This window comes from Drosophila novamexicana, unplaced genomic scaffold (genome assembly GCF_003285875.2).
Source record: "Drosophila novamexicana strain 15010-1031.04,08,12 unplaced genomic scaffold, DnovRS2.1 tig00001961-arrow-arrow-pilon, whole genome shotgun sequence".
NCBI lineage: Eukaryota > Metazoa > Arthropoda > Insecta > Diptera > Drosophilidae > Drosophila > Drosophila novamexicana.
This window is the reverse complement of record NW_020824915.1, coordinates 181039-190008: the sequence shown is the minus strand read 5'-3', so window position 1 is coordinate 190008 and position 8970 is coordinate 181039.

Genomic DNA, 8970 nt, shown 5'->3' with positions numbered 1-8970 from the left:
TTACATTAATTAAGAGCACCTGTTAAGAGCGTCTGTTATTTAAGTGCGTGCGTGAACTATCGCTGCACTCTGCATGTCCACTGGTTTAAGAAATGTCACATTTTCAAATTTCACACATTGGTGTTCCACTGGTTGTCGGTAACATGTGAGTGGCAAAAGTACCGCTTCTTTAAAAAACAGCTGATCGAGTTTCTTTAATTTACCTAGGCGCCGTAAAGTTCTTCTTCCAAAACTCAAAAATTGCGCTCTCGAAGTAAGGGCTCTATTTAAGGTACTCTTTTCGGCATTTCGCCAAGTTTAAATTAAAACAAGTAAGAGGTTCTAGTCGGGAGCTCCCGACTAGAGAATACCCTGAACCTTCTTACTCCAACACCAAATAAATTAAAAAAAAAAAATTCCCATGGCAGGGTTCAAATTCGCAACTGTCTTGCTTTCGACTCTACTCAACAGCCACACCAGCAACAAAAAAAAAATACTTTCCCCGGTAGGGCTCGAGCTTGCGACAGACCGCACCACTTGCTATGCCTCTACTCAGCAGCCACACCAATAATTAAGTACTTATGATAAATAAAGGAACTAAAATAGCATTACAGAAAAAAGTCGCAATTAGCATGCTGTTAGAATGCGAAGCAGACGCGCATGAATGTGTGTGTGTACATGCATACAGAAATTCTTAAGGCTGCTGCCCCATCCAATTGTGCATTTGCATATAACTTTGGTTTTTCTTAACAGATCTTTATGAAATTATTAACTTTATTAGCTCTGGTGTGGTAGCGGGTAGGTGGCGATAGGTATAAAACGAAAGATACTTGACATATATATAATATTCTAGAAGCAACATATCATGTTTGGTGACTCTAGCTCTTATTATTTACCCAATTTGCTGAAAAACACGATATCGATGCTTATCGATTGCTTGGAAACGGAGTAAGTTATCGACTATCGGAAACAAACTCGATCTGCGCAGGCACTAGGAGGACCTACAGCTATTTCAGGTCTCTAGCGCTTATAGGTTCTGATATCCTTGCGTTCGTACATACGAACAGACAGATAGACGGACGTGGCCAGATCGACTCGTTGTTGATGCTGATCAAGAATATATATAGTTTGTGGGGTCGAAGATGCTTCCTTCTGCCTGTTACATATATTTGCACAAATACATTTTACCCTTTTTAACAATTTTCAATATAATCCGACAAAGTAATTACCCTTAAGCATCTCACATAGGAATGATGAAGATAAAATTAAGAATTTGGTTTAATTAAATGTAAATGGTTGGAGACAATTTTTGAATTGCCTTTATCGAAGATTTTTGGGAACATAATATTAATAATAAAATTAATAAAATAAGAAATGTTTCTCTGTAATATATCTTAAGCAAGGATTTTATCAAATAGGAGTAAAAGACAAATCCGTGCAATTCATATTTTTAAAGAATGAATGTGGGTTGGGTTAATGCTTTATACCCAAATCTCACTGTGCCCAACCAACAGCGCAAGAATCCCTGGACAACGAACACGCTTAGAGATGATCGACGAATACACGATGATGACAACGAGCAAAGAGAACGGCGAATTCGCAGACGGCGATTTATCCAAAAAATTACGATCAACGAAGACAGTACAAAACCACGAGGGCCAAGTGCTGTACGACGGGCAGAAGACGTTTGGCCGGAAAGTTCAACGCTGGACCTGTGGTATGAAGGATAAGAACGAACGATAAGTAACTTGCAATCGAATGCTAATAATCAAAAGCAATTTTAGTTGTTAATTAAATAATACTCTAATTGTATAAACTAATTAAATAATACACTTAATTGTAATAAACCCCACATTTTGATTGAGCAAGATTGAGCAGGATTGAGCAAATTTGAAAACGATTTTACGTTGCACGTTTTAAATACAATTGTGCAAAACAAACAAGTAAAAGGTTCTAGTATGGAGCTCCCGACTAGGGGATACCGTGAACCCTCTTCTTCCAACATCAAATGCATATATATATTCTATTTTAGAAGCTATATGTCAAGTTTGGTGACTCTAGCTCTTATTATTTACCAAAATTGCCCAAAAAACAGGATATCGATATCGATTTTTATCGATTGCTTGGAAATGGAGTAAGTTATCGATTATCTGAAAAAAACTAGATCTGCGTTGGCACTAGGAGCACCTACATCTAAAATTTCAAGTCTCTAGCTCTTATAGGTTCTGAGATCCTTGCGTTCATACTTACGGACGGACGGACAGACAGACGGACATGGCTAGATCGACTCGGCTATTGGTGCTATATATACACTTTATATACTTTATATACTTTATGGCGTCGGAGGTGCTTCCTTCTGCCTGTTACATACATTTGGATTTTGCACAAATACTATATCCCCTTTACCCATTTTTAATTTGTTCAGAGTATAAAAACAGTGAGATTATTTTAATTTTGTATTTCTTATTGTAAGTTGCCGCTTGCCTTCGTTGATATATCAGCTGTTTATGTTTACAATACTTTACCATTATTCACAACATCGATAGAAATCTCGACAAATCATCGCAAAAAACACGAAATGTTCGGTCGAATTTACACATTTCTGAAAAATGTGCCTTTTTTGAAAGATGTGTGAAATGTGTTTGCTTATGGGGAAACGCACAGGGCGCATATCACACATTTGTCAAAAATGTGAGATTTCAGAAATGTGTTCAGTGAACAGAGGATATTAGTTACTTGGTTTGAGCTGTTTCAACATCGGTATCTTATATAAGCTTCTTCTCCTGTATATAAGCTTCTAAACTTAGTAATCTATAAAAATGTTTTTCTAATTTTATTACAATGTTTTGTTCGGTTATTTGTTTGTTAATAATTTCGAATTCTTTTGTAATTAAAATAAATTTTGGAATAATTTTTATCTTTGTTAGCAAGATGCTTTCTGCAATATTATTTATGTGATTGCATAGAATATCAAAATTTACGTTAATTCTTGATATATACTTTAACAAGTGTATTTTATTGTGTTCCTCGTTTAAGGTCTTAAATACATTATTTTTATAATTTTTTATAAAATTGCTTATAGTCGCCTGCTCTTGGTTATTATGCTCGGTTATATTTTTGAATCTTAATGCTATTTCTTCGCCAAATACAGTTTTTTGGTTAAGGTTTTCCACAATTTTTTCTTCATATTCTATTATTGCCTTAAATTTTTCGTCGATATTCTTTGAATCTTTTGCATCCATGTTACCCGTTACAACCTTTATCATGCTACCAAGACCGTCTACTAGACCCCTTTTTGATCTATTTTTTGACAGTAAGGCATTTATTCGTATTTTAAGTTGGGTCAATGTAGTTTTTACTGTTTGAACAATTTCGCCGGAAAATTTAACATGACTAAGGTCGTTTAGGCTATTTCGAATTTGCTTATTTTGTCTATAAATTCTTTAAGGTCTATTTTGTGGGTAGGAGTTTTATATGATATTATAACTTTTGCGTTGTATAGTAATAAATGTTTCTGACAAGATATCATTATGATCACGATCAACATTTTCTTCCGTTAAGGATGAATGCAATCTCTCTACGGGGAAATTGCTCGAGGATTATTGAAAGGAAGTGACATATAGTTCCATGTTCTATTGTTTGCAAAAATCTTTGAAAATTCTTCCTGAAAATTCCGCCTTGATCACAAATGATCTTCTCCGGAATGCAAAAGGAGGCGAGAAAACTTCTCATGGATTTTACAATATTTAAACTGTCCCTGGCCGGAATTGTGTATCCGGTCGCAAACTTGGAAAATTTATCGATAATTGTAAGAATGGTATTGCCATTGATGGTATATAAATCAATATGTATATTTGCAATGATCTTGCTGCGGTTTCAGTTTCTTAAAAAATTAGATTTTGCGGCCGTCTGTAATATTTTAAGGTTTGACATATATCGCAATCATTTATAATAGCTGCCACTTTATTTTTTAGCAAGGGTGAGTAAAGTTATCTCCTAGATGGGCTACTGTTTCTTCTATATGGCATTCATGTCTTCTTTGTGGGTAAGAGGTATTCTTTGAGTCATTCTTCTATGAAAATATTGTTGGAGGCGCAAACTGCGTAAGTTCTGTTAGGCTTTAGGATTTTTCTTAGTATTTGGGTTATTATGCCCAATATTGTTCTTCTAATTTTGTTTTTGAATGGGGCTGAAAGTATTATTTGGGGGGTGTCGTTTATTAGGAATACTAATTGTAGGGTACATTCGTTAACTGGTTTATTTATACCATAACTGAATTTGTTGGGCTTACTTCGTTTGCTTGATTATTAGCGTTTACGTCTACTGTGACGCGGCTAAGTGCGTCTGTTACGACATTTTCGGAACCTTTTTTATAAAAAATCTCATAATCATGACCAGCGATCCAGTTTTGAAATTGGTTCCTTGAAGTTCATAAGCCACGTGAGTGGTCTATGGTCTGTGACAATTTTGAATCTTCGTACTTTTTTACTGTTGATTAGTTTAATTCGGTATCCGTTAGCGTTCGGCTAGCGAAAGATATTGGTTTCTCGAATGCAGATACGAATTCATCGCTAATAATGACAGCTTTTTTTTTTCTTTTAACTGTTGTGTCAGAGGTTTTGTTATTTTTGCGAAGTCCCTAATGAATTTTCGGTAATACCCCAATAATCCCAGAAAAGACTTGATTTGTTTTTTGGACTTTGGAATTGGGAAAAGCTTGATAGCGGTGATCTTCTTTGGATTATTATTATTCTATCTCTTTCCTTAGGATCTCTAATTTGGTTGGTTGGAGTTTATTGAGTTTATCAAATACTGCTTTTAAATCTCTAATGTGTTCTGTAGGGATGCCGAAGATTGATTATATCGTCCAAATATATTAAAAAACATTTGTCATTCAAATCGGCTAATACGTTGTTCATTACTCTATGAAAAGTGGCTGGGGCGTTGGTAAGCCCGAATGGCATTCAAACAAATTAAAAGTGACCACCTTCCGCAGAAAAGGTAAGCCCGAATGGCATTCAAACAAATTAAAAGTGACCAACTTCCGCAGAAAACGTGTTTTACCAATATCTTTTGGATGCATCTCATTTTGATGATATCTGATAGCTAAGTCTAGGGCAGTGAAATACTTTGCCCTGCCTATTTTGCCTAAGATGTCGTTAATGTTTGGCATCGAGTATTTGTCTTTAACTGTTTTCTCGTTTAATTTCCGATAGTCGGTTACTAGTCTCCATTTCTTTTTAATAGACGCATCCATCTTTTTTGATACCAAAAAGGTTGGAGCGCTCCATGTGGAGTTGGTGTGTCCAATGATATTCTGATCTATCAGTTTTTGTATTTGTTCTTGAATTTACTGTCGTTCTTTTATACCGAAATGGTTTGGTATAGATTGGTTTTTCGTCCGTTGTCTAGTCTCTATGTTTCCCTAGGTTAGTGAAAGTAAAGGGTCTCCTTCTTTGTAAAATAGGTTTGGAAATTTTTAGCAGAGTTTGTTAAGTTTTTGTTTCTCTTCGCTGTTTAAGGGGTCACTGCGTATACTAGAATTGAAATCTTGTCCCTTGAAGGTAGTTTCATTATTGTGCTCTAATATGGGGAGAACTTCCATATAGTCTTAATTTCTATATTTTTCAACTTCTAGTCGTGTATCTAGACAAAAGTTTTGAGTCTCATTCGAAAGGTTATGAGTTCCAAGTTATTAACTTCCAGTTATTATTTTCAGAGTACAGTCTTCCTGATATAAATAAGTCTTTGTTAATGGTAGTTGGTTTGCACCAGAAGGTTCCTTTTTCAATATTAACGGGTAGTTGTATTACTTTCGAAGATTCTTCTTCTTTAGTATGTAGGCTTGATACTATTTTATCTTCGAGTTTGATCTCGATGTTAAAGGTTTTTGGTTGAAGAGATCGTTGTGGTATGTTTACGATTGCTTCTAATTATTGTAAAATATCTATTCCAATTAAACCATCGAAATATGGGTGGGATTGGAAAAGAAGTAATGAAAAAGGCGTATCATTAGCAAATTCTTTAAAAAGTGGAAGGATCGTTTTGTTGTGGTATTCGTGTACGTTCAGTACGGTTTTAATCGCTATTGGCGTTTGAAGTTTCGTTTGTTTTGCATGCGCTACAAGCTTCGGACTTATGAAGGAAAAGGTTGCACCAGTGTCAATTAAAAATTTGCAAGGGCTACCAGGATCTAGGTGCAGTAAGATGTAAGGTTGTGGGTACCCCACGTTTTCTTTTATTATGCAATTGAGCATGTAGTTGCTCGACGTTATACATGGAGCCTCTAGGCTGCTAATTCCCTGGATATCTGTTCGACTGTCTGTATTGTTGGTCGGAACTGTTATCTTTAGGCATGATCTGATGATTTTACTTCATTTATTCATTTTGTTATATGTAATATTGCTGCGACTTTGATTACTTTTTGTTTCCCTTTTTATACCCTGAACCCATTAAAAATGGGTTTAAGGGTATATTGTATTTGTGCAAAATCCAAATGTATGTAACAGGCAGAAGGAAGCATCTCCGACCCCATAAAGTATATATATTCTTGATCAGCACCAATAGCCGAGTCGATCTAGCCATGTCCGTCTGTCTGTCCGTCCGTCTGTCCGTATGAATGAACTCAAGGTTCTCAGAACCTATAAGAGCTAGAGACTTGATGTTTAGATGTAGGTGCTCCTAGTGCCTACGCAGATCGATAACTCGATCGATAACTTACTCCGTTTATAAACAATCGATAAACATCGATATCGATATCCTGTTTTTTGGGGAATTTTGGTAAATAATAAGAGCTAGAGTCACCAAACTTGACATATAGCTTCTAAAATAGAATATATATATGCATTTGATGTTGGAAGAAGAGGGTTCAGGGTATCCCCTAGTCGGGAGCTCCCGACTAGAACCTCTTACTTGTTCAACTTCTAGTCGTGTAAATAGACAAAAGTTCTGAGTCGCATTTGAAAGGTTATGAACTTCCAAGTTATTAACTTCAAGTTATTATTTGCAGAGTACAGTCCTCCTGATATAAATAAGTCTTTGTTAATGGTAGTTGGTTTTAACCAGAAGGTTCCGTTTTCAATATTAACGGGTAGTTGTATTACTTTCTTAGAATCTTCTTCTATAATATGTAGGCTTGATACTATTTTATCTTCGAGTTTGATCTTGATGTTGAAGGTTTTTGTTTGAAGAGATCGTTGTGGTATGTTTACGATTGCTTCTAATTATTGTAAAATATCTATTCCAATTAAGCCATCGAAATATGGGTGGGATTGGAAAAGAAGTAATGAAAAAGGCGTATCATTAGCAAATTCTTTAAAAAGTGGAAGGATCGTTTTGTTGTGGTATTCGTGTACGTTCAGTACGGTTTTAATCGCTATTGGCGTTTGAAGTTTCGTTTGTTTTGCATGCGTTACAAGCTTCGGACTTATGAAGGAAAAGGTTGCACCAGTGTCAATTAAAAATTTGCAAGGGCTACCAGAATCTAGGTGCAGTAAGATGTAAGGTTGTGGGTACCCCACGTTTTCTTTTATTATGCAATTGAGCATGTAGTTGCTCGACGTTATACATGGAGCCTCTAGGCTGATGATTCCCTGGATATCTGTTCGACTGTCTGTATTGTTGGTCGGAACTGTTATCTTTAGGCATGATCGCCGGAGTGTTATTATGTTTTCTTTGCTTAGAATAACTCATAACTTTCGTTATGAGAGCGTTTGTTGTAGCGTCTCTCGTTATTGTTTTGGTTTTTGTTGTTACTATCGTTGCGTCCAGGCCTGTTGTCCCGTGGTCTATATTCCCGATTTTGATCTTGTTTTTTCCTATATTCGTGTGAGAAATATATTTCCCTAGGTTTATGTGCCTATTCTAGGGCTTCTCGAAGATTGGTCGGTCTCATGGACCGAACAGTAGCTCCTAATGGGCCCCTAATTCCTGACAGAAACGAATTTAGAAACATGTCTGCAAACAAGTTTTTCTTGGATCTTATCAATAGGGGTTGAGATTCCTTTGTTTCGGTTAATTTGAACAATGCAAGTTTGATTTCACAGACTTTGTCGTCCAAAACGCGTAGTGACGATCCTCCTTGAACTAAAATATGTAATTCATACATAAGAGTGCTCATCTCTTTTATCTGCGCAATATGCAATAAGTGCCTTTTTGATCTCGTCACAGTTGAGGCTATATCCGTAATTACTCTTAAGAGCATCTAGCCGAAAGAGGTCTGATCGGTTTCTTCCATATTATTAACGAACTCGCTCAGTGTCTTAGGGTTACCGTCGTATGATGGTAGGAATCGGATCGCGTCAGGTATCTTTAAAGCTGAAACCGCGTCCGTTTGGTTCCTTAATGCCTCTCCTTGATAAGGAGGAGGCGAACTTGATATTGATGTCATTGGAGTGTTGTCTGCTCTAACAAGTCTAAAGTCCGAAAGGCTAGAACTGATTCTTTGTTTACTTCTGGTGTTTGGGATGAGTCTTTTCACTCTCCCAATATTCGACATTTACTAGCTTCTGTCTGTACCTTGTTTATCTGCTATTGTTATCCTGCTATTTTTTAAAATTCTCACTGGATTTATTAATGCTTTTATCTAATTTTAAGTGTTTGTGTTTTAGACTTATGTATCTAGGGTGTACAATGTGTTTTTGTGTGTAGGTTACTTATTACTTGTTTTCCATTATATTGTGCTTAAGCTGTACAGCAAAAAATCGCTGACAACAGGTGTAAAATAGGAATGGAGCCTGAGCAGCTTAGGATGCAGGCCTCCGCCTTAGAAGCACAGAGCGCAATATTGAGGCAAAGAGATGCAGAGCTGAGGGCTTCCTTAGACGCTTCAGCTTACGGCATAGGGGCAGTGCTTTCTCAAGAGGGTCGCCCCATCTCAATGATTTCCAGAACATTGAAGCCCCCGGAGGAGAACTACGCCACCAACGAGCGGGAACTTTTAGCTATAGTTTGGGTCCTTAACAAGCTACGTCACTACCTATATGGACTAAA